Source organism: Pleurodeles waltl, chromosome 3_1 (genome assembly GCF_031143425.1).
Source record: "Pleurodeles waltl isolate 20211129_DDA chromosome 3_1, aPleWal1.hap1.20221129, whole genome shotgun sequence".
Taxonomy (NCBI): domain Eukaryota; kingdom Metazoa; phylum Chordata; class Amphibia; order Caudata; family Salamandridae; genus Pleurodeles; species Pleurodeles waltl.
Window position 1 is genome coordinate 291,852,942 of NC_090440.1, and position 22,146 is coordinate 291,875,087.

General features: G+C 44.4%; 1 protein-coding gene across 3 annotated transcripts in view; it reads left to right on the forward strand.

Annotated features, from left to right (window-relative positions):
• RAB27A (RAB27A, member RAS oncogene family) overlaps positions 1-22,146 on the forward strand; it is a 520,171-nt gene that overhangs the window by 200,219 nt on the left and 297,806 nt on the right. For all 3 annotated transcript variants that reach the window (XM_069222438.1, XM_069222439.1, XM_069222440.1), the window contains one exon: positions 14,312-14,444. The gene's annotated coding sequence lies outside the window, so the exon portion shown is untranslated. The remainder of the gene's footprint in view (positions 1-14,311; positions 14,445-22,146) is intronic.

A 22,146-nucleotide genomic window follows, 5' to 3' on the forward strand; every position in this document is an offset into this window, starting at 1 on the left:
CCACTCACAGACCCACTCAGACACTCACGCACCCCCTCACAGACCCTCTCAGACATTCCCAGACCCACCGCAGGCCAGGCCCTGCCACCAACCCCCACCAAGCACAGCCAAAGGCCATGCGCAGCAATGGTTGGATTAACATATAGTAATTAAAATTACTTTACGTTTAAAAATCCTCAGAAATTCATGGAAAAAAACAAAGGTTACAGGGATGTTATAGTTAGGAAATACCAGGGGTGTGGAATTCCTATAGCCGGCACCCAGGGCATATTGTTTAAGGTCAAGGACAACAGGTTTTCGTGTTTATTTTGTCCTTTGGACAAATAGGCCCAACCCTCTGCAGCACAAACTCTTTGACTGCCAGTTTAAAGGGAAGGGAACTGTCTGCAGTTGAGGTCATATTTATTTCCATGTGCTAATGCTGTTTCAACTTGTTATTTATGGTTCATTAATACAAAGCCTTTATTATTAGGGTGAGCACTTTAAAACAAGCATTTTCAATGCAACAGGTCTTGCATTTGTTCGAGTTAGAGCTATTAGCGTTGTAAAGCAAAAAAAAATGCAGCGCGATTGCGCTGCGTGGAAAATAAACAGATAAAGTAGTCCGGACTCCAGACTGAAAACATCGAGCCTCGTATGTTTTTGGTACTTTACCGGTGCTGTGTAGGTGGGCTAAACACTGGAAAAGGCATGACGTATGCATGCCTTTCACAAATGAAAGCAAGCAGATTTTAAAAGGCAAGCCCACAAACCAATGTAAGTGACTGACGTGGCACGGGCCTGGTTTCAAGCCCAAAGAGAGATTACAGAATGGACGGAGCACTTTGTGCTCGCCCATAAAAATGTGGCAAGCTCGGGCTGCACAACTGACAGTGGTTTCAACAAAAAATGTACACACACTTTTTGAAAAGTTTAACAATATAAGGCTGGGTAGAATGCTCTCTGATTAGATGCAAATGTTTGCAGAAGCTTGCAATCGAGAGTGATGATTTTTTGCTTTCAAAGTTAAATGTTCAGAAAAAGAATGCGACTAGGAAAAAAAAACATTTGGTAAATTAGGGCGAAATTTTAGATACCAATTTTTTGAACCATCATTTAGTAAAACGTGTTGATGCATGCTAGTATTTCTAGAAAAATATTCATAGCGGAAAACTAGTGTAACCAGTTTCAACTAGATTGTGGGAAATATTCAAATAAACAAGCATTGGCAAAGGCAACCGATCTGACATTGGTGGTCAGTCTTTTGGTTTTGTCAATGCGTGTCTAGTTTTGCCATTGTTTTTGTAAAACTTTTTTGTTCGAGCTGCCAGGTCCTCACCATTGTAACAAGCATTGGCAAAAGCAAAAAACTATGTGTTGCTTTTTCTCAAAAAGCACAAATTGCAACATTAGTTCCTGGCACTGAACAAAACTACTTTGTGTGTCAATATGCTCTTTGTGAAAGAGTGGAATATTATCCATCACTCACAGTAACGCTAGATGATAGATGGAGAGAGAAATAGAATTTTAATAAAAACAAAAGATCTTGGTTAACACAAACCTAATTAGGGGCCCAATTCTTAAAGAAAGTCACAAAAGTGCACCCATGGTATATGTCTTTACATTTGTGCAGAATTATGGCTTTCATGAATTCACAAGAATTTACAGAAGGTTGGGAAATTGTACTCCTAGAAAATATTTGTGAACTGTATTTTAGTATGAGCAAATATGCATGTGTAGATTTGCTCATGCAAAAATCTATTGATTGTTTACAAGTTCATTTTCCCTCCAACCACTTTTTTCCCAACCCTGAAAGAACTTATACTTCCCCCCTTATCTGGTGTCAATTTCCAGCCTTTTTAGGTATGGGAAAAGATTAGAGAAAAACTCGTGAAAATCCTTAAAACATGCAAGATGGTAGGTTTGCACAGATTTAAAGACATTCCAACCTTGGAACTATTGCTTACTGCTTCCTCCAGCACCAGTATATAGATCTGCAGAAAGGTGACAAAATAAGGAAACTGCTAGTATTTATGCCTTATTAAAGTATTAGCCCTGGCATAATCAGAGGCTATTATCAGAGCTCTTATAGAGTGAGACTGCTGCCATAATTTGTGGCCACACTACGTGGCACCAAAGGGACAAGTAGATTCTTTTACAGGACAAGGATATTTATAAAGCAACCTCTCCCTTGGACAAGTAGATCTTTTATTAAATACCACACCCCTGAAATACAATTAAAAAAACATAGAAATTCACTGAAAAAACAAATGTTACAAGGATGTTATAGTTAGGCTCTGAATGTACTCGTACAAAACCTCAGAAATTCAGCAGTTATAGTTATTTCAAGTTACTGTAACTCACGCCCTAAGGTAACTATAACACATACAATTCCATGCACTGCTAATTACCCCAAATATTACAGCACTCACGACAACCTCTGTAATGTTATTACACATATAAATGAAGCATTAGCAGACAAATTAATAAAGAAAAAACTATGCATGGTGGGGGCATGAGTTATAGGTATTTTAGGGCACGAGTTATAGTTACGTGAACTATTACTGCTGAATTTTCTTTTTGCTTTTTGTGATTTGGTGTAAATCCGTACAGTAGTTTTTGAGAAATTAAGGTTCACAAATATTTGTATGTCTGGACAGTTGGCTTCAAGGGACTCTCGCAAGAGTCCCTCCAACTCCATTTTAAAAATAGGGTGCTCTGAATGTCACATTGAGCTATTTTCCCCTTGCGCCATCTTGTTCCCGTGGGAGTCAGACTCCCGCTGGAGCGATTGCTCTGATGTGCTGCCAGCGACATGAGAAAAATGTTTCTGGCAGCCATTACAAGACTCGGGGACTTACTTACCCTGTCCTGAAGTTATATAAAAAAAATAGGAAGGTAGGGTGGGGATAGCCTGCTGCCCCCACCTCCCATGCAGGGCCCCATGAGGGAGACATCTGTAATGGTAAAATGGGATTTATCATTACTATTATACAAATACTACTTTTAGAAAGTAGGCATTTTTCTGCTCTTACTGCTCTGGGTGCCTTACAGCCTGCCTCCAATACACGTCTGTGGTGGGTGACAGCTTCACTGTGCATTCCCTCTAGACAGCCATAAACATATAAAGGGTGGGTGTGACAGAGAACTCAATCTGTATTCTGATAGCTCTTCCTGGGCAGGAAGAGGGAGGGTGAGATGACACACCTGAAAAGGTAGTGCCTGTCCCCACACAAAGAGCGGATTACCCCCTACGGATAGTCTGGCGCCAGGGCTGGGAAGAAAGGGCCTCTGTGTACTTTAAAGACCCTTCTTTGAAGCCTCCCCCACTTCAAAGGTACAACTGGGTATAAAAGTACTGGGTCTCTGACCCTACCAAATCAGACACTTCTAGACCTACAACTGGACCCTGTCAGAAGAACTGCTGTGCTGCAACCAGGACTGTTACTCTGCTGACCTGGTAGGGATGTTTTTCTGTTGAACTGCCCTGCTGCCTGCTACTCTCTGACTCTGCTGAGGGAGAGTTGGACTCTGCCTTGCACCACAAGTGATCTCCAAGGACTTGTTGGATTGCCTCCTTTTGCTTGAGATTCAGGAATATCAAAGTCTCTACCCCTGATGCTGTGCCTGGTTCACTGGAAGTGGACCCAGATACTTGCATCCTGGAAATCAACGCATCTCCTGTCTGCATGTAGCAGAACCAGTGCATCAACCCGGTTGCAGGAGTAGAATCAGTGCATCGCTCTCGGAACCAATGCATTGCCTTGATAGCCGGATGCATCGGAACTGCACTTGACCGCCGCAGCAGTCTACGGAGATCGGTATATCCCTTGACTGCATGGAGAAACCCGGCACATCACACTATGGAACCAACACATCTTGGCTTGCGTGCTTGTCTTCGGAACAGACGCATTGTCATCACTGCGTGTGACAGATCGATGCATTGCCATCCGTGCGAGGACCCGACTGATGCATTTTACCATGCATCTCACTGTTGCAACCAGGAAAGGCACTTTGTTCCCTGGGGCATATGTGGGTATTGTAGCCAGCGTACGCTCCATCGCGGTTGGCCGGAAATTTTACTTTGCCGCAGTCCGGCGAGACCCCAAAATGTCTATTTGCTTTTATGTGCTATTCTGCATTTATTTTTTGAAAATTCATATTTAGACTTCTACACATTGGATATTTGTCATTCTGCTCTTATTATATTTATAAAATCTGAATCTATTTTTCTAACCTGGTGTGGAGTCTTTTTGTGGGTTACTATATGAGTTAATGCACAAATACTTTACACATTGCCTTCTAAGTTAAGCCTGCCTGCCTGCTCTGTGCCAAGTTACTTGAGGGTGAGCACAGACTAATTTATGTTGTGTTTTGACTTACCCTGACTAGGATTGTGGTCCCTATTTGGACAGGGTGCATACCTCTACCAACTACAGACCAAATTTCTAACAAACATGATGCAGTAACAGCAAACGTCTGCTCCCAGAACCCAGCTACCTCTCCGATCACTTGGTATCATTGCCTTTGACCATTTACAGTGCTCCTATGACTTTTGGTTAGGTTTGCACTAGACAAGCACCATGTACATTCATACCTCTTTCCATGGGTGGGTGGAGACCTGGAGGAGGTGATGGATCACCAGCTACCCAGTCACCAGATTAAAATCCCATTTTTACTGCTCTGCCATAAAACTAGCCAAAAACATTTTCAGATAAGCATAACTGGATTCAGTTCTGGTGTTTACAATAGTGGCTTCCTAAAGAGCCTTACACAACCCCTATTTTTTTCACTAACAGCTTTTGACACCATTTAGAACCAATCAAGTATTTTCTTCCTCCCTCAGGTGATGTTATTTTATGCTCACACCATTCTTTTTGAGTATCTAGATCTAGCACATGATGATGAGTAACATAAGAGCGCGACCAGCACAACTATACCTGCAACTGTATATTATAAGGTAGGTCTAGTCATGAGGACTTCCATATTGTGGTCTTTCCTCTGTGGCAATGGTCGAAAGGTGGCATAGTTACTATGTGAAGCCTCTCCTTACCAGAGGCTGCAACAGCGCTGTCCATGGCCTTTCCATGGTCAAAGATGATACACAGCCTATGTGCACAGAGGGTGATTCCCTCTTTGGTTGGCTCCTGCTTCCTGCATGCAAGCTCACACGGGGGAGAAAAAGCAGAGACCATGTTAGTGACAGTGCAAGATGCACTGTGCTGTCATGTCACTATTCAATGCAATATGTTATTACAAGCGATAGTAGTGGTATTATTTTTTTATTTTTGGCTCATTCTGATGTAAAAACATGCCTATAATAAGAAAATAATCCTCCACACCTAATGAGATTAAGATCTACCATTAATTATATTTTACTCACTGAGAACCTCAGATGATGGTGAAGCTTGCTTTAAGAAAAATTAAGGCTCATTATTCTGCTTTTCAGAACTGAGGCGCATTGCTGTATGCATGTTAGATAAACCCTCTACTTTTATTTTCTCTCTCATTTATTCATCGGACCATCTCATTTATTTTTGAGCTACAGATTCATGAAGCATCAGGATGCCATTCAGCCAGTGCTCACTACAGAACAATAAATATATTTACAATAAAATAAGCTGTCATCTATTCCCTGGTCTTGTAGTCCATCTTTAATCTGTTCTTAATTTTTGATCCGACATCACTTTGGATTCTTTAGATTCTGGGATTTGTACTTTTGATCCTGTAAAGGTTTGGCATACAATAACTACAGTGCATCTGGTGGTATGCGCTAAAGGACATGGGACATCTTGCAGGCAATCATCACATGATAGATCCAGTAGGCATCTGTTAGAAATTGGGTCTCTAGTTGGCAGATATATGCACTTTGTCCAAGTACAGACCACAATCCTAGTCAGGGTGAGTCAGATACACACCCTAAATTAACCTGTTCTGGCTCTATGGCAGCTTGGCACAGAGCAGTCATGCTTAAGAGGCAATGTGTAAAGTATTTGTGCAACAGTTAATTCCAGTAACACAGTGAAAGACACCACAAAAGACTCGACACCAGTTTAGAAAAATAGATAATATTTATCTGATTAAAACAAGATCAAAACAACAGAAATCAAATCAGTAGAAGTCAGGATATGAATTTTTAAAGATAAAATGTGAAAACAGTGCTTAGAAGTCATTAGCGGTCAAAAGGTTACTTGAGGTCACAAGGGACTGGTGCAAATCCAGAATCTTGGCCAACCGCAATAGAGAGGAGGCCTGTTACAGCACTCACGCAGGGTCCTCTGAATAGTACCTTTGATGGAGCAATGTGTTGACAGCGAGGGCACAATGTGCTGATGTTTTCACTGCACTCTGGGCACCGCATCATCATCGGCTCCTTGGAAGCGGATGCAATGCCTCATCGTTGGGCCGCACAGAGCATCATCATTGGGCCGCACAGTCTGTGAATCTGCCGTCGTCAGACAACCACTGCATTGACCTCAGGGATGCGATGCACCGATTTGTCTGCCATACTCGGGGCAATACGTTGCTATTTGCAGGTTTTAGCTACATAACCCACTTCTGAGGGTCAGGACTGGAGGAGGTACCTCAGGCAAGTGTAGGACTCATAGATGGCAGAGTCCAGCAGCACCAGGAGGGCCACAGGCAGTCTTTGATGTCCCTGAGACTACAGTAGAACAGGGGGCAAGCCAACAAGCCCTTGGAGATTCTTGGGTTCAAGGACATAGAGAGCAAATTCAGTTCTTCTCACGGCAGGCAGCAGTCCAACACAGCAAAGCAAGTAGCAAAATGGCATCCCCTCCTATAGCACACCATGCAGTAGGCCAACACAGCAATTCAGTTGCAGAGTGGCAGTTTCTCCTGGCAGCACAGCAGTCCTTCATCCTGGCAGAGTCTCCTTTGTTCCAGTAGAATTCTTATTTGCTGGGGTTTGGGGGTCTAGTACTTATATCCAAATGTGCCTTTGAAGTGGGGGAGACTTCAGAGGAGGCCTATGAGGATCACAAGGTCCCTGCCCTACTCCTCCCTGGCTCCAGACACTCTACAGAGAGTTATGCAGCCCTTTGTATGAGGAGAGGTACAGCTCTATTCAGGAGTAAAGTGCCAGCTCCTCTCACTCATCTAGCCCAGAAAGACCCATCAGCCTGGTGATGGGCCATCAGGATGCAAATGTCCCTGTGTGTGTGACTGTCTAGAGGGAATGCACAACGCTGAGCTGTCAACAACCCCAGATGTGTATTCAGAGACAGGCAGAGGCACAGAATGATTAAAGTAAGATAAGGCCAACCTTTCTAAAAGTGGCATTTTCAGACTTACAATTTAAAATCTGACTTCACAATAAGTTGTGATTTTAAATTGTGAGTCAAGGGACAGCACACTCCATATTTCTATCTTTTGCCAATTGGAAATTACACTTAAATGATGATGTAAGGTAATCCCAATGCTACCCTATGAGAGAGACAGTGCTTGCATTAGTGAGAATCGAATTTAAGTGGTTTTCACTCTCTGGGCATGTTAAACTTAAAGGTACATGTCCAACTTTTTAAAAACACTGCACTCTACCCTTGAGGTTAACTAGGGCCTACCTTAGGGGTGACTTACATGTAATAACAAGCATTGGCAAAGTCAATAGGTCTCGCTTTTGCAAGAGTTAGAGCTATTGGTGTTGTAAATAGACAATGGCCCTCATTACGAGCCTGGCGGTCTGCGACCGCCAGGCTCGCGGTTGGCGGGAGCACCGCCGACAGCCCGGCGGTGCCCCGCAGGGCATTCTGACCGCGGTGCTTTGGCCGCGGTCAGTGCAGGAAAACCGGCGGTCTCCCGCCGGTTTTCCGCTGCCCGTTGGAATCCTCCAAGGCGGCGCAGCTTGCTGCGCCGCCGAGGGGATTCCGACCCCCCCTACCGCCATCCAGTTCCCGGCGGTCCGCCCGCCGGGAACCGGATGGCGGTAGGGGGGGTCCCGGGGCCCCTGGGGGCCCCTGCAGTGCCCATGCCACTGGCATGGGCACTGCAGGGGCCCCCGTAAGAGGGCCCCTAAATGTATTTCACTGTCTGCTGCGCAGACAGTGAAATACGCGACGGTGCAACTGCACCCGTCGCACAGCTTCCACTCCGCCGGCTCGATTCCGAGCCGGCTTCATCGTGGAAGCCTCTTTCCCGCTGGGCTGGCGGGCGGCCTGAAGGCGGCCGCCCGCCAGCCCAGCGGGAATGTCAGAATTACCGCCGCGGTCTTTCGACCGCGGAACGGTAACCTGACGGCGGGACTTTGGCGGGCGGCCTCCGCCGCCCGCCAAGGTCAGAATGAGGGCCAATGTCTCTTACCCATGTGTTATGGAGTGGAGTGGATGTTTGTGGTCTGGAGTGGAATTATGTGGGTTGGATTGGAACTGTTAGCTATGGAATTGTGTGGTGTGGAATTGCGTGGTGTGGAGTGGATTTGTGTAGTGGAATTATGTGGCATGGTGTGCAGTGGAAATATGTGGAGTGGGATTGTGTATCATGGAGTGTAATTGTGTGGAATGGTATTTTGTGTTGTGGAGTGATATGTAGTGGAGATTAATTATGTGGTGTGCTGTTGGATTATGTGCCATGATGTGTAATTCTGTGGTGTGGATTTGATGTGGGTGGTGCATTGTGTAATTGTGTTTTTGAGTTAAATGCTATAATTTGTTGTTGAATTATGTGGTGTAGGATGGAAATGTGTGGAGATGAATTGTGTGGTATGAAACTGTGTGGTATTGAATGGAGTTATGTTAATTGGAATTATGTGACATGGTCTGGGGTGTATCTATGTGGATTGTTGCTATATGACAGAGGACAGAGTGGTTTTACATGGGATGTATTTATGTGGTATTGAGTAGACAGCTGAACCAAAAGAAATAATAATAATAATAAAACTATTACTTGCATGGTAACATATACATACATACTACTACAGTCACGTGCTTTATGGCAACTGACCAAAGTGAACTGAGCGAGCTAAAATTTGTGAAAATAATGATGGCTAACTGGCTCTAGTATTAAGCTGTCTGACAGGGTTTCCTTTTACCACAGCCAAGCTACCTGCCAAGCCCAGCTAAAGTGTAAGTCTATCAAGTATTACCACCAGTGCGGCTACACTGTCATTCTACGCAGAGGCATTGTTGGTCCATGTTGACAGCGTAATGCCAATGGAAGAGAGGCATGCATAACCAATGTGTAGATTGTGAGTGCGCACCAAGAGTCGGATTGTGGAGTGATGGGAAACGCTGAACGCGTTATATTGCGGACCTCACTAGCAAAAACATCACGCTGGGTTAGTCGGTATTTGTAGCAATACCAGGTTATATAGGTGCATCGTTAACCGGAGCTTCTTGCATAGTCTTTCCAAGTATGGCGAATTAATAAAAACGCCTTCCATGCGGCTGTGAATGGCTTTTGCCTCTTACTTTACCCCACTATGTCACTGATCACCGTTTGCTACAGATGATTATTGGAACCATTCTCAGAATGAAATGGATGGAAGCATAGGGAGGGCAGTCATTAAACTCAAGGCATTTGGAAAATATGTTTATTTGGCGAGCCATAAATGTGAAACTGAATGCGTTTCTTGCAAGGCAATAGAGGTAAAAACATTATTATAAATACATATATATCTTCGTATGAAAGAGCCTATTTACAATATATATATTGATAAACAGGTGTAGCAAAATGTTTGCTACTTTTAGACATTCGTACTTTTATAGCAAGCAGGTTTTCCCCTCAAAATAGCTGGACAGTTTCTTTAAAAATAGGGTGTATTAATCAACTGTGGGTGTGCAAATAATAAAATATGGATGCCTTTAACAGTCATAAAAACACAATTATGGTAACTGTTACCTGCAGAGGGGTAGAAGAGTAAGTGTTTGGTGATCAAACAGGCTCTGCAGTCAGTGAGACATGGATGTCCCCAGGGAGGACAGGCTCTGTAGCCATTGGAACATGGACGGCTCCAGGGAGGACAGGTTCTGCAGCCAGTGGGACATGGATGGCCCCAGAGAGGACAGGCTCTGTAGCCATTGAAACATGGACGGCCCCATAGAGGACAGGCTCTGCTGCCAGTGGACATGGGTGGCCCCAGAGAGGACAAGCTCTGCAGCCAGTGGACATGGACGGCCCAAAGAGGACAGGTTCTGCAGCCAGTGGATATGGATGGCCCCAGGAAGGACAGGCTCTGTAGCCATTGAAACATGGACGGCCCCATAGAGGACAGGCTCTGCAGGCAGTGGACATGGATGGCCCCAGAGAACAGGCTCTGCAGCCAGTGGACATGGATGGCCCCAGAGAGGACAGGCTCTGCAGCAGTGGGACATGGATGGCCCCAGAGAGGACAGGCTCTGCAGCCAGTGGACATGGATGGCCCCAGAGAGGACAGGCTCTGCAGAAGTGGGACATGGATGGCCCCAGAGAGGACAGGCTTTGCGGCCAGTGGAACATGGATGGTCCCAGAGAGGACAGGCTCTGCAGCCAGTGTAACATGCAGGGCCACAGAGACAGCAGGCTATGCCGCAAGGTAAAATAGAGGACCCCAGGCTTACTCTGCAGGGAGCGTGAGATGCCGCAGTCTGCAGCCAGTGTAACATGGATGGCCATCGCAGACCTGGCTCTACAGGCAATGTAACATGCAGCTCTCTTGCCATCAGGACAGACAGGAAGCGAAATGTCAATTCTGTTTACGCAATGCCAAACTGGCTGTTTTATGTGTGTGTATGGGTTAGAATGGATATGAATATATATTGATGTATATATAAAAGAGTGCATGCATGTGCGCATTAAAAAATAAAAAGAACAATCATTATGTAGTAATGTTTTCTGGTTTATATAGTAAGTAACAAGAAATAGAGAGTAAGTGTTGGGGTAAAAAGTCTTAGAGGGAGAAAGAGAAATTAGAGGGAGAAAGAGAAATGATCAAAGAGAGGCGCAAAAACTCCTGTTCCTGTTTAGGGTAGAGAGATAGAAAGAGAAAGAGGAAGAGAGTTATGAGGTAAAAGAGAGCAAGAGAAAGGGCGTGTGAGAAAGAGGGGGAGCGACAAATGGAGGGAGTTTTGATGGAGGGGGCTGTGTGTGCGAGAGGTAGGGAAGGAGTCTGAGTGAGCAAAGGACCCGAGATGGAGACGAGTGAGGAATAAAATGATGGGAGATACTCAGAGGGGAGAGAAGGTGGGATTTACACTGGTTTCAGTGCTGGATGTTCTTTTCCAGCCAACGTGCACGTCTTTCTCGCAAATTGTGGTGCATGACCCGTGCCAGTCTCCTCCTTGACTGACAGCTGCTAGAGCACTGTTCACTAAGGTAATTTCCATTTACTAACTGCGCGTGCACTCAGTAAAGTAATGTGACATGTCAACACACCATATCAGAAAAATACATTGGAACACAACAGGACTTAATACAACAAAGCACAACAGAGCTTTAACAACACAGCACAACACAATAAAGTACAGCACACCATACAACTACATAATATCACACAACATACCACACAATATTGTACGATCCTATAACATGATATATCATGTCATGCTATAGCATAAAAACATAACATACCATAAAAATGAAAAGTAAAAGATTAGTTGACTTTAGCGACCTGATTGAAAACGCCTTGTCCATCATGAGCATTAGCGGGAAGGAGAGGCACAAAAGGAAAAAGAAGTTCGCTCACAGTCAAACGTATCGGCAAATGTGCAATTATCCATGCAATAGGGGCAGTCTGCAAGGCGGTAAAAAAAACGCCCCACGGAGAGACAAACATAAAGCATTTACCTATGATAACAAAGGATTTTGAAAGGCATGAACAAGTGAAAGTAATCGGCGTGCGGTGGGCGTAGTTAAAAGCCCACAAGACTTACAACAGGTTAAAGCGCTTGCGAGCTCAACCTAAAAAGAAAGGTTTAGGCCTAGCAAGTGGGTATGCTTGCCAAGTCGAAATGGTAGTTTAAAACTGCACACACACTCTGCAGTGGCAGGCCAGAGACATGTTTTGAAAGGCTACTGTAGTGGGTGGCCCACTAGTAGCATTTAATTTTACAGGCCTTGGGCACATATAGTGCACTTTACTAGGGACTTACAAATACATTAAAAATGCCAGTTGTAGAGGAGCCAATATCACCATGTTTAGAGACAGAGCACCTGCACTTTAGCACATGTCGGCAGTGGTAAAGTGCCCAGAATCCTAAAACCCAGTAAAAGTGGGTCAGAAAAGCAGGAGGTCGGAGGGCAAAAAGTTAGAGGAAACCACACCAAGGATACCAGGTCTAACAGCATCTATGAGTCTTTACCTATTCATGGTGTACAGCAAGTTTGCCATTAGATGCTCTTTTAACCTCTTTCTGCAGCACATCTCTCCGTTTGGGCCTGGTGAGTGCCAATTATAGAGGATCTAGGTACATTGTCTTGTCCACATTTTTTAACATACTGTAAGGACATAAAGTACACAGTGTAGATTCAAACGCTATCATGCTGGTCGTCAGATTTTCCGTCATTTATCTCTTAAATGAAAGACGCTCTGAGGCCGGCTGAATGCCTTACTCGGTTTGTTCATAGTCACTGAATCAGTATGGCAAAATGCAATGAAAACTTGCATTTGCTCAATCATATAGGTTCTCACGCTCGTTCCCCTAGTGGCTCACTCACACTAATTATGTAACATCTTTTCCTCGATCTCCGACAATGGCCCTTCAACATATCGTGATCTTGATAATATAATATATAAAAAATTCTGAGATTTGGAAGGTAATCCTTGAGGCACCACTGTTTGTGCCAGCAGATGTGGGAATGGTTTCCTCTAATATCCATCTGCAGAATTGGGCTGGTCTTTTGGCCAATCAGGCAGTGCCCGAAGGGCACATATTATGCCCACTGATGGCTTGACATGGCCTAGTCCCTCACTGTTCATCTCTGATCCCTTTGGATCCAGTCCATTCTATAAAGCTGAGGGCACTTTCTGAGGGCCCTTCCTTCAGGAGCAGTGACACTTAGACAGGGCATTGCCTTGCTGAGACAGGGCATAGCAAGGCAAAGGCTCTGTCAAGTAGCCTAACACGTGTGTGTCCACAAGCACCACACTGCTTTTCCCAGGGACCAGCTCTAAACACAAATGCGTTAACACTGCTGGAAAGTTCCATTCATACACTCTCACATAATAATGCAGGCAGCCCATCAGACAGCAGTCATGCAAGAACTTATCAGCTCATCAGTTAATGCCTCATCCGTCCTTCCTGGAGAGGAAACTTTGTTAAGTTCGTTATGCGGTTCCAAGCACATGGCCCGCCTGGTACTCTGCAAATATATTTATGTATGCAACTATTACCACAGCATGGCCAACTCACTCTAACTTTCTAAAATTGTAACAACCCTCCTTAGTTTTATTGCCAACGTACACCAGCCCATATAATGTGTGAAACAATCTCAGTCATTCTTGATTGTAGTGAATTTTAAATTGATTTCTGGAACTTTTATTTTTGCATGTCAACTTCCAAGGTAAGGTCTTTAGCATGCAGTGTGCTGTTTTCTAAAATGCTGCGCCTGACATAGCTATCACATGTGATGCCACTTGGCAGGTACGACCATAGCCATGAACATGGTGTCACTCTACATTGTCGAAGTAGAGCTTCATAAAAGTCCCTCTGTGCTTTCGAACTACTTCCAGTCCTCCAGCCCCAGAAACCTTCCTTCCATTTCTTGTCTCGAAGCTGAAGAAGGCAGAAGTGACAACCTAGTTATAGAATTCCCTCCCAGCGCAGATAGTGTGCTACAGCTCGGATGTTGCGGGTGCCACGTCAGAACGCACTAACCGTCCACTACCCAGGTTCCTCTCCTACTGCTCCTTGACCTTAAACTTGTATTGGACCACGTACAGCGTTCCGCTACCACCTAAATACATACATACATTCATACATACTATTCCTTCCACAAAGCCTCAAGTTCCTTTCTCTCTCTAGACAGCCATCTCTTGGTCCATGCTGATTGCGCATGTACAGTCTGTGCCGGTCGCGCCCAGAAGCCCCATTAGTGAGTAAAGCCGCGCTTTGCAGAAGGGCGCTAGTATGGCCCGGGGCCCCTACGAAGGCAGCTCCATGCCCGTGTACCGTTAGTAGCATGAACCTCTCGCTCGGTCCCCCGGTGGGTGAGGCGAAGGCTAATCACTTGATCCGTCAGCAGCAGCACATGACAAGCAGCTGAGAGTAATTAGCCGCCCTGGCGCTTGCTGGGCTCCGGGGGACTTGCTACCGGTCCTGAGGATCCAGTGCGCGTGTGGCGATTAACATGCGGCTGTAGACCATTCCTCACAATCACACTTCTCCCTTCCTTCTAACAGCTCCTGCGATGAAAACGAACACATTTTGTGTGGATGCACCCAGAAAGTTTCTCTAAGCGCGCCGAACCGTGGGCCCTCGCGAATATATCTGGGAGTGACCAAGACTTCGCCGTGCTGTTCATCTGAAGCCAAGGTAGACACTGTCGTTTCCTATTTTTTCTTACATTATTCTTGGGGTCTCTTCTTTATTTGATCGTAATACACGTTTGAATGTGTTTGTTGTGAATTGTGCAGTTTGTTATTCTGTCGCATCTCATATACTAGCACACAGTCAAATGTCATATTTGGAAAAATCAATGGATTAGTCAGGTTATGAGTTAACGTAGACTACAGTTTAGTGCCCTTTTCCCTTACAATAACTATTTTTTTGCTTCTGTAAATTAAACATTCGTGAATAAATTTGAGCTCTATCGCCCTTCCCCTAGTAAACAACAAATACAATTTAAAGTATTTGCTTATGCATAGTAGCCTGTGTGCATTTAATTGCACCTCTTGTCCAACTAGATTTAACTTCATCTGCTTCTCCTTTAATTTTCGAAAATACTTACTTTTGATGAGGACTTTTATGCCGTCCGATATCTCCCCCGCCAGCTTTTTATGCATAAACCCTCCGCCGTATTCAGCTTTACTCACACAGAGTGACTTTGGAGTTGTATTCTGACAGTTGGTGCTTTAAATATGGCCACTATTGAGCTGCTAATCACTGAGAAGGATGTTTTGTATATTGAGTAAATATTATTTATGTCTGTGCTTAATGGATGTTAAGGCATCGGGCCGACAAGCCTCACAAGATAATCTGCATACAGTGAATCTCAGAAAAAATAAGTCAGTGGTTATTCTGAAAATTTGTCTTGGGTCTGACTTTCTGGCCGTATGTTAGACATCGCATGATGACCTCTTTATAGATGAGTGTAGCAGCATAGGGGGTCATTACAACCCCGGCGGTCAAAGACCACCAGGGCTGTTCTGGAGGAAGCACCGCCAACAGGCTGGCAGTGCTTCACAGGGAATTACGACGGCAGCGAAAGCGCCGCGGTCGCACTGCCAGGACCGGCGGTTTCCCGCCACAGTGGTCCCGGCGGTCCTGGCATGGGCAGTGCAGGGGCCCCCTGCCATGGCCCGTGCAGCTTTTCACTGTCTGCACAGCACCCGTCGCACAGCAGCAACACCGCCGGCTCCATTTGGAGCCGGCTCCTGTGTTGCGGCTGTGATTCCCGCTCAGCCGCCCGCCAAGGTTGTAATGAGGGCCTTAGTGTTTTCCAGTGAGGTGGAATAAGTCGGTAGTATCAGGCCCCACAAGGGCTAGTAGGTTCTTGAGTTTATCTTTTGAAATCACTGCTTTGTCAATTTGACTAATTTTCCTTTTTGCGTTGTCTTATAAGTAGATATTGGACAAAGCGTAAGGCCTGATTGTGTTCTGTCTCTAGAAAAACACCTACAATTAAATTTCACACAAGACTATAAGAAAATAAGAGTTTTAGGTGGTTTGGTATATTAATCTACTGTTTGACAAATTAATTGGCAATGTAATTTCAATCAGCCTTCATCTAAGGGAGTGTGGATGGGCCTAGTTTGTCAGTCAGTAGTTTGCTTGTTCAGTTAAATTGTGAATAAACCTGGGTTAGAGGCAAGACTGTAGTGACTGCACAGCTCAGTTGTGTTGCTTTCTTATGTGGAAAGTGTTGTGATCAACTTGGTCAGGTGAAAGCAATGTAGTGCAGCAAACTGAATAATGCAATTTTGAGATAAGGGCAGTAGACAGGGTGTGTGATAATTAGTGATCTTGGACAAAGCACTGCTGCTTGCAGAAACAACAGCATCATTAGTATGTTCAATTTCTCACTTCTTTTAAAGCTTTTATTTCATTTATTGTTAACTAACGCTAGCCCTGTGAAAACAAGCCTTATGGAATATGTGCTCTTTGCACAAGGAACTGAGAACCAGAAAGCACAGAAATGCTTTACGTTTTTTAAACCTCCTTAAATTCACCGATGAAGTGTAAACATGATTTTATCAGTAGCCAGCTGTCAAAAAACACCTGCTGGGCACCTAGTCTTTGGTGTCTACCCTCTGTGTTAGGTAGTTTTTACTCAGAGTTATAATCAAAGCATTCTTAGGGTGAGGTGGGCATTGATGGGGCATTCGGTAGCATACAGCGTTTTGGAAACCACACACAACACAAACCCACTTGGGTATAAATATGTGTGACACCTTCAGGAAGATCTGATCTTAAATCAAAAATCACTTTGCATTCTTGATGTTTTGCTTTTCTCATCTGGTGAAAAGTCCCTGCGTGGTTCGCAACTTACAGCTAATAGTTGGTCATACTGAAGACCTTTTAACTGAAGAGTCCTCCATCCTCGACACCACAAATGTAGAGAAGATCAGTTGTTAGACAAATCCAGTAGGTAGAAGGAATTCATTCAACAAGAGCCTTCCTCGTTTCTAGCCAACTCCAAGGCACTGACCAGATAGCTAATTCTAAAGTAAACATTCTAGAGGTAATGAAATATGATTATTAGAAGCACATAGACATATCTATAGATTAAAACACTGTCAAGAATTGGGCTATGGAAAGAAAACATTGCAGATAACCCACAGTTTATTTCCAGATACAGGTCCCCCTGGACAAAATATGTATATGTGATGTACTAGGAGAGAGATGGTTGCGGGGACACAGGAGAACAAAACAAAGAGAAACTGGAGGAAAACAACAGGACGAGGAGGGATTCTCCATGACCTGGGAACATTTTCAAGAGATAATAACAAAAGGTTAATACAGTTCATGAGAATAAAAACAATACCGTAATTACAGAAAAAGGGATTTGAATATTACTCACCTCCAGCAAGTTCGGGTAACTACTAGCCTGGATGAAGTGAATGAGACTGGTGACTCTGGAAACAACTGGTTACTCTAATAAAGCACAGACACCAACAAGCATTGGCATAGCCAATTGGTCTCGCCTTTGGGCCCTTATAAGTGTTTAGCCAGAGCTATTGGTTTTGGCAACATTTGTAAGCTGTGTTGTACAGAATTGTGTCTTCTGTGCAGCATGTTGATAATTTTAAATAAAAAAAGTGTTATAAGTGGTGATATAGCTCAGGAGTGCATAAGAGGTGGTGCAGTGACAGCACTGCAGCTTTTAAAATGGTGCGTGCCCCAGAGTTGGTATTTACCTAATGTATGAGCAGGCCCACTGAAAATATGCGCCGGGGAGGACCAAAATGTGCGCTAGATGTGAAAAAATTATGCAGAAAGAAAAGGCAAGTTACGCAGCATAATTTTGTGTTGGTGAAGGGCCACTTCCACTACTGTTAATGTGATGGGCTCATCCGTCTCAAAAATGTCCAGCAATCAATGACACGCACTTCACTTTCTTGCGTGCTTTGCGTAGCCCGTCCAAGAATTTCCTGCTCTCAAGGCAAGCAGGCATTTGATCACATTTCCCTGAAAAGGAGCCCATAATTGATATTTCTGGGCTATGGCTGTCCGCATTAAAGTGGCCTCGGTGTATGAGCTTTACCGTATAATGAGACACTGGGCACTGATTGAGCAGCAGCGTGTGGCCCTCCCGGTATGTACTCTGTTTTACTCCGGCTGGTAATTTTAATGGGTCACCTGACCACCAGTTGCAGATGCCTTTCTATCACTCCTCTGCTGAGATGGCTGGAGGATTGGCTTCTAAGTGTTGCATTCACCACCTGTGTGTTTACTGATTGCAACAGTCTTTGCTAACAAAAATAATTTGAAATGGTCCCGTTGTCACTGAATTGTATGTTAGGTTGTGGAATTATGAGCTCTAAGGAGTACACAGGGTAAGGCTTTGTACACATTTCTGTGCCTGTAGTGCTAAATACCTCTTATGTTTGTAGTGACCAGTAAGTTGGTAGCGCAAACTATTAACATAGTCTTAGCCAGTGTGTTTTTCTTTTGTAATTACATTGGGATATCCAACAGTAAAGCCAGCTATGTGATCATCAAAAGCCATCATTGTAAGAACACTTCAACTCCCTCTCTGGTCACCAATTAAAAAAAATAGACAATTTCACTTTAGGTCTTAGTTTGATAAATTGCAACACTTTATTGTATTCATCATGCCGGTTCTGAGAAAGTTTGTAGTAGGGTACTAGCTGCGCCCCACTTTCCAAATGTCATTTCACATGCGCCTCACTTTATGACTATTCCTAGGCAGGGCTTACCCATGGCAAGGTATGTGAAGAAAACAACAAACTCAAACCAGGGTAATGAACTGCATGGGGGAACTAAAATCCCACCAAAACACAATGTTTTCAGGCAGTGTGTTTCTCTGTCCCGGGTCTTGTAGTCTGTCATGCTGTGTCACTAATGACCCAGAAGAGGAAGGAGAAGGTCAGGCCTATTTTGGGGTGCCATATTGGATTGAGATTATTTCAGTTCCAGACTTTGCAGGCATGGATGCATGATCCTCCAACCCTCTAACCTGGAAATGATGCTCGCTGCTGTAATGCCACACCCAATGACAGCGCCTTGGGACCCTCATGGGTGGGTAGCCGCGCTTTACAAATATTGATTGATTGAACGTTGAACTGGTGAGGACATTCCTATCCCTGGTGTGGAGCATCAGTGTAATCCTGCCAAACACCCTCCAATACTATTCATTATATATGGCTGATTAAAGACCCTTTAGTGCTCTACCAGCAGTTCAGAGCATTTCCAAAAGAAAAAAAAGAGACAACTGTCCACTGCATTCACTCTGGAGTCGCTAGTTCATACCTCAGCTAAGTTCTATGTAAACAGCACTATGCACAGTTACACACAAATACATTGTGTTTTCATGTTGGCATAGTGTACTTTCCAACAACATTAAGAAATCTATATCTCTATGCAATGTGATGCTTTTCTGTTGCAAAAAGTCGTCTAATGTGCAACCCATACCTCCCCATTAAATTAGGCAACTAAGTGATCCCTTTGCTAATTATACAAGAACAATTGACTATTCATTCCGAAATCCATCGGAGCCATTTTAAAAGCTTTTAAGTTCGCTTGTGTCATTACTCTTGTGTAGTGTCATGTGCCCCTCACAACTGTAAACTAATGATATAGCCTTCTGCTTCAAAATGAATGTCTGTTCACTGACACTCTTTCTTAATATTTATGTTCTGAGGAAGTGGCTGTGTTTAATTTTTACTGTCTTTTTAAAGTATTCACGGAATTAAGTGTCAATGTAAGAGCTCCTGCTCTATGCTTATTTACATTATTTTAATTGGCTGATACCTAGGTCTTTTTATCTTGAAACATTTCCACAAAATTCCATTCCATTGAAGTTTTTTCAATGAAAACTGTTTTGCTACACATGTCAGATGTTGCTATGTTCACTACTGAAATAGCTCTCTCATTGAAAACAATTGGTGAGATACTTTCAGTGAAAACCGGGTTGAATTTCATTTAAACTTCCCTTGTTGATTTGTAACATTTGTAATCATTTTTCTAAAATATGTATTTTTAAAAGTTCCCTAAAATATAGCCATACCACAATCTCAACTATAACTCTAATTCTATACCAATCTTTTATTTTATCCTTTACTCTGTCTAGGTCTCCCATCTACCAGAACCATAGTATTGGCCCAGTGCTCTATGTTGTGAAATTTTCGTTTTTGTATATTTAGCAATGTTCCATGCTCAAATATTTCTGTTATTTGTAGTGAATTTACATACTCATCAGCCTTAGTTAGGTGGGGTAGTCCCACTAAGATGCCTTTTTAGATTAGCTTGCTTCAAAATTACTGTCTTGATGCTGACCTGGAATGCAGGGAGGCTTTCTAATTTATTTTATTCATGGCTTTATCGTGTGAGAGTGCGGAGGCCTGGGCTTGTTCTTTTCTGAATTTGCTTGACCGATTTTAAATCTTGAATGTCAAGTAATGAGTCACCAGAAACTGGAGGTATAGTGAGCTTTGTGTATCATGCATTTTGGGTTGAATGCCTCACTCCTCACTCTTCCGTCAAGAGCAAGATAGGGGAGCTGAGTGCCAACATCTCCCAGCTCTGCTAAGACGTCCGCAATACAGTGCAGAGAGTCACTGAAGTTGAGGGGCGGCTGTCTTAAGTCGAAGACACAAATACGTTGTCTCCGGACTGAATTGACAACACTCCGGCAGTGAGTAGGCTTTTTGGAATCCAGGGCTGAGGGCAGGTCTAGACACAACAACATCCACATGGTGGGGTCCTGGAGGGCACTAAGGGACCTCAGCCCACTACCTACATCTTGGAATGGTTTCACTCCTCGGTCCGGCAGGGTTCCTTGTCAGCTTGCTTTGTGGGTGAGAGGGCCCACAGGTCCTTAGCATCGAGGCCGCACCCGAGGGCTGCTCTCAGACCGATCATTGCCCGACTTCTCAGCTTTGTTGACAGAGACACAATCCTCAATAAGGCCAGAAAGAAAGATGGGCTGTTTTGTGGGGAACATAAGATTATGCTTTTCCCGGTCTACATGCTAAAAGTACAACAACGGAGGCCCACCTTCCAAGCAGTAAGGGAGTAGATCCGTGTTATGCAGATCACCTACATGTTGCAGTTTCCAGCGCACCTAAAGTTCATACATAATGAACGTACATTATTCTTCAACACTCCTGGGAGTGCCTGGGCCTGGGTTGAGGAACACCCTGTCCTAGGCTCGAGGGGCCATGAGAAATCCCCCATGTCTGGCAGAGACTCAGTGGCAGCTGCTTGGAATCCACTGCCTAAGTGTCATAAAAAGACAGACGTCGCCACAGATTGGAAGACACCTCCCGAGTAGGTGGCGCTTGGCCTCAGCAAAGGGGTCTCTGGGCCTGGGGGAGAACCTGGGAGAGAGGAAGTGAATGCATCCACCAGATTCACACTGGACTTCTTCTGGATGATCATGATGGAATATGATGCTGTATCCTTTTTAGGAGGGTCGGAGGACCGTACACTTCTGATGGTTTGAGTTTTGTTGGGGAGATATGTTTTTGTTTCTATGGTGACAGGTGCTTCAAGGGGGGTGGAGGGAGGGTTTGGGGTCTGGTGGCTGCCTGTTTCAGCATTTCCAGGGGTGCACTGTGGTGTTCAGATGTTTATCGTTCAGCAGTACGATCTCCATGACTGGGATCACACTAACTCGCTTTTGGAAAGAGCATACACACACCTACTAGCTTCTTGGGGAATCCAACAATGGCAGGCCAAGTAGGGGAACACAAGATAGTCACGTGGAAAATGAACGGTCTCAGCAACAGGATCGAAAGGTACACCTCCATGGTAATTTTTTTCCAAGAGATGCAATTCCGTGGGGACCCAGTGATTTTTCTTGGGGGGAAACGGTTACTCTTGTGTTAACCACTCAGGATACACAGATTGCTGGGAGTTATCCTAGAAGCAGTAGCAGGGCTTTTGACGGCAGCCGTCCCTGGGTTCACTCTACTGGGGGGCGACTTTAATGCTTTAATGGACCCAATGATGGATAAAATGTCCGCTCTGGCAGCCCTCAGAACTACCAGGCATAGATCCTGGACAGACGCTATTGGCTTCATGGACATTTAGCGCTTTCATCATTGCACAGAGCGGCAATACACATCCCGCTCTTCCCCCCGCACAGCATGTCTTTGCGACTGGACTACTTCCTTCTCCCATCTTCAGACATTGGGCTGATCACACTGCCCTGCATTCTTCCCCAGGCATTATGGGACCATTCTCCAGAAACATTGACAGTGTGCAGGGCGGCTGTGGTGAGAGGGGACTTAGGTGGCTGAACATGTAGTGGCTATGAGATGAGGACTTCGCAGAGGACATTAGAGATACTATCACAGACTACTTTGAATTCAAGAAGGGTTCTGTGGAC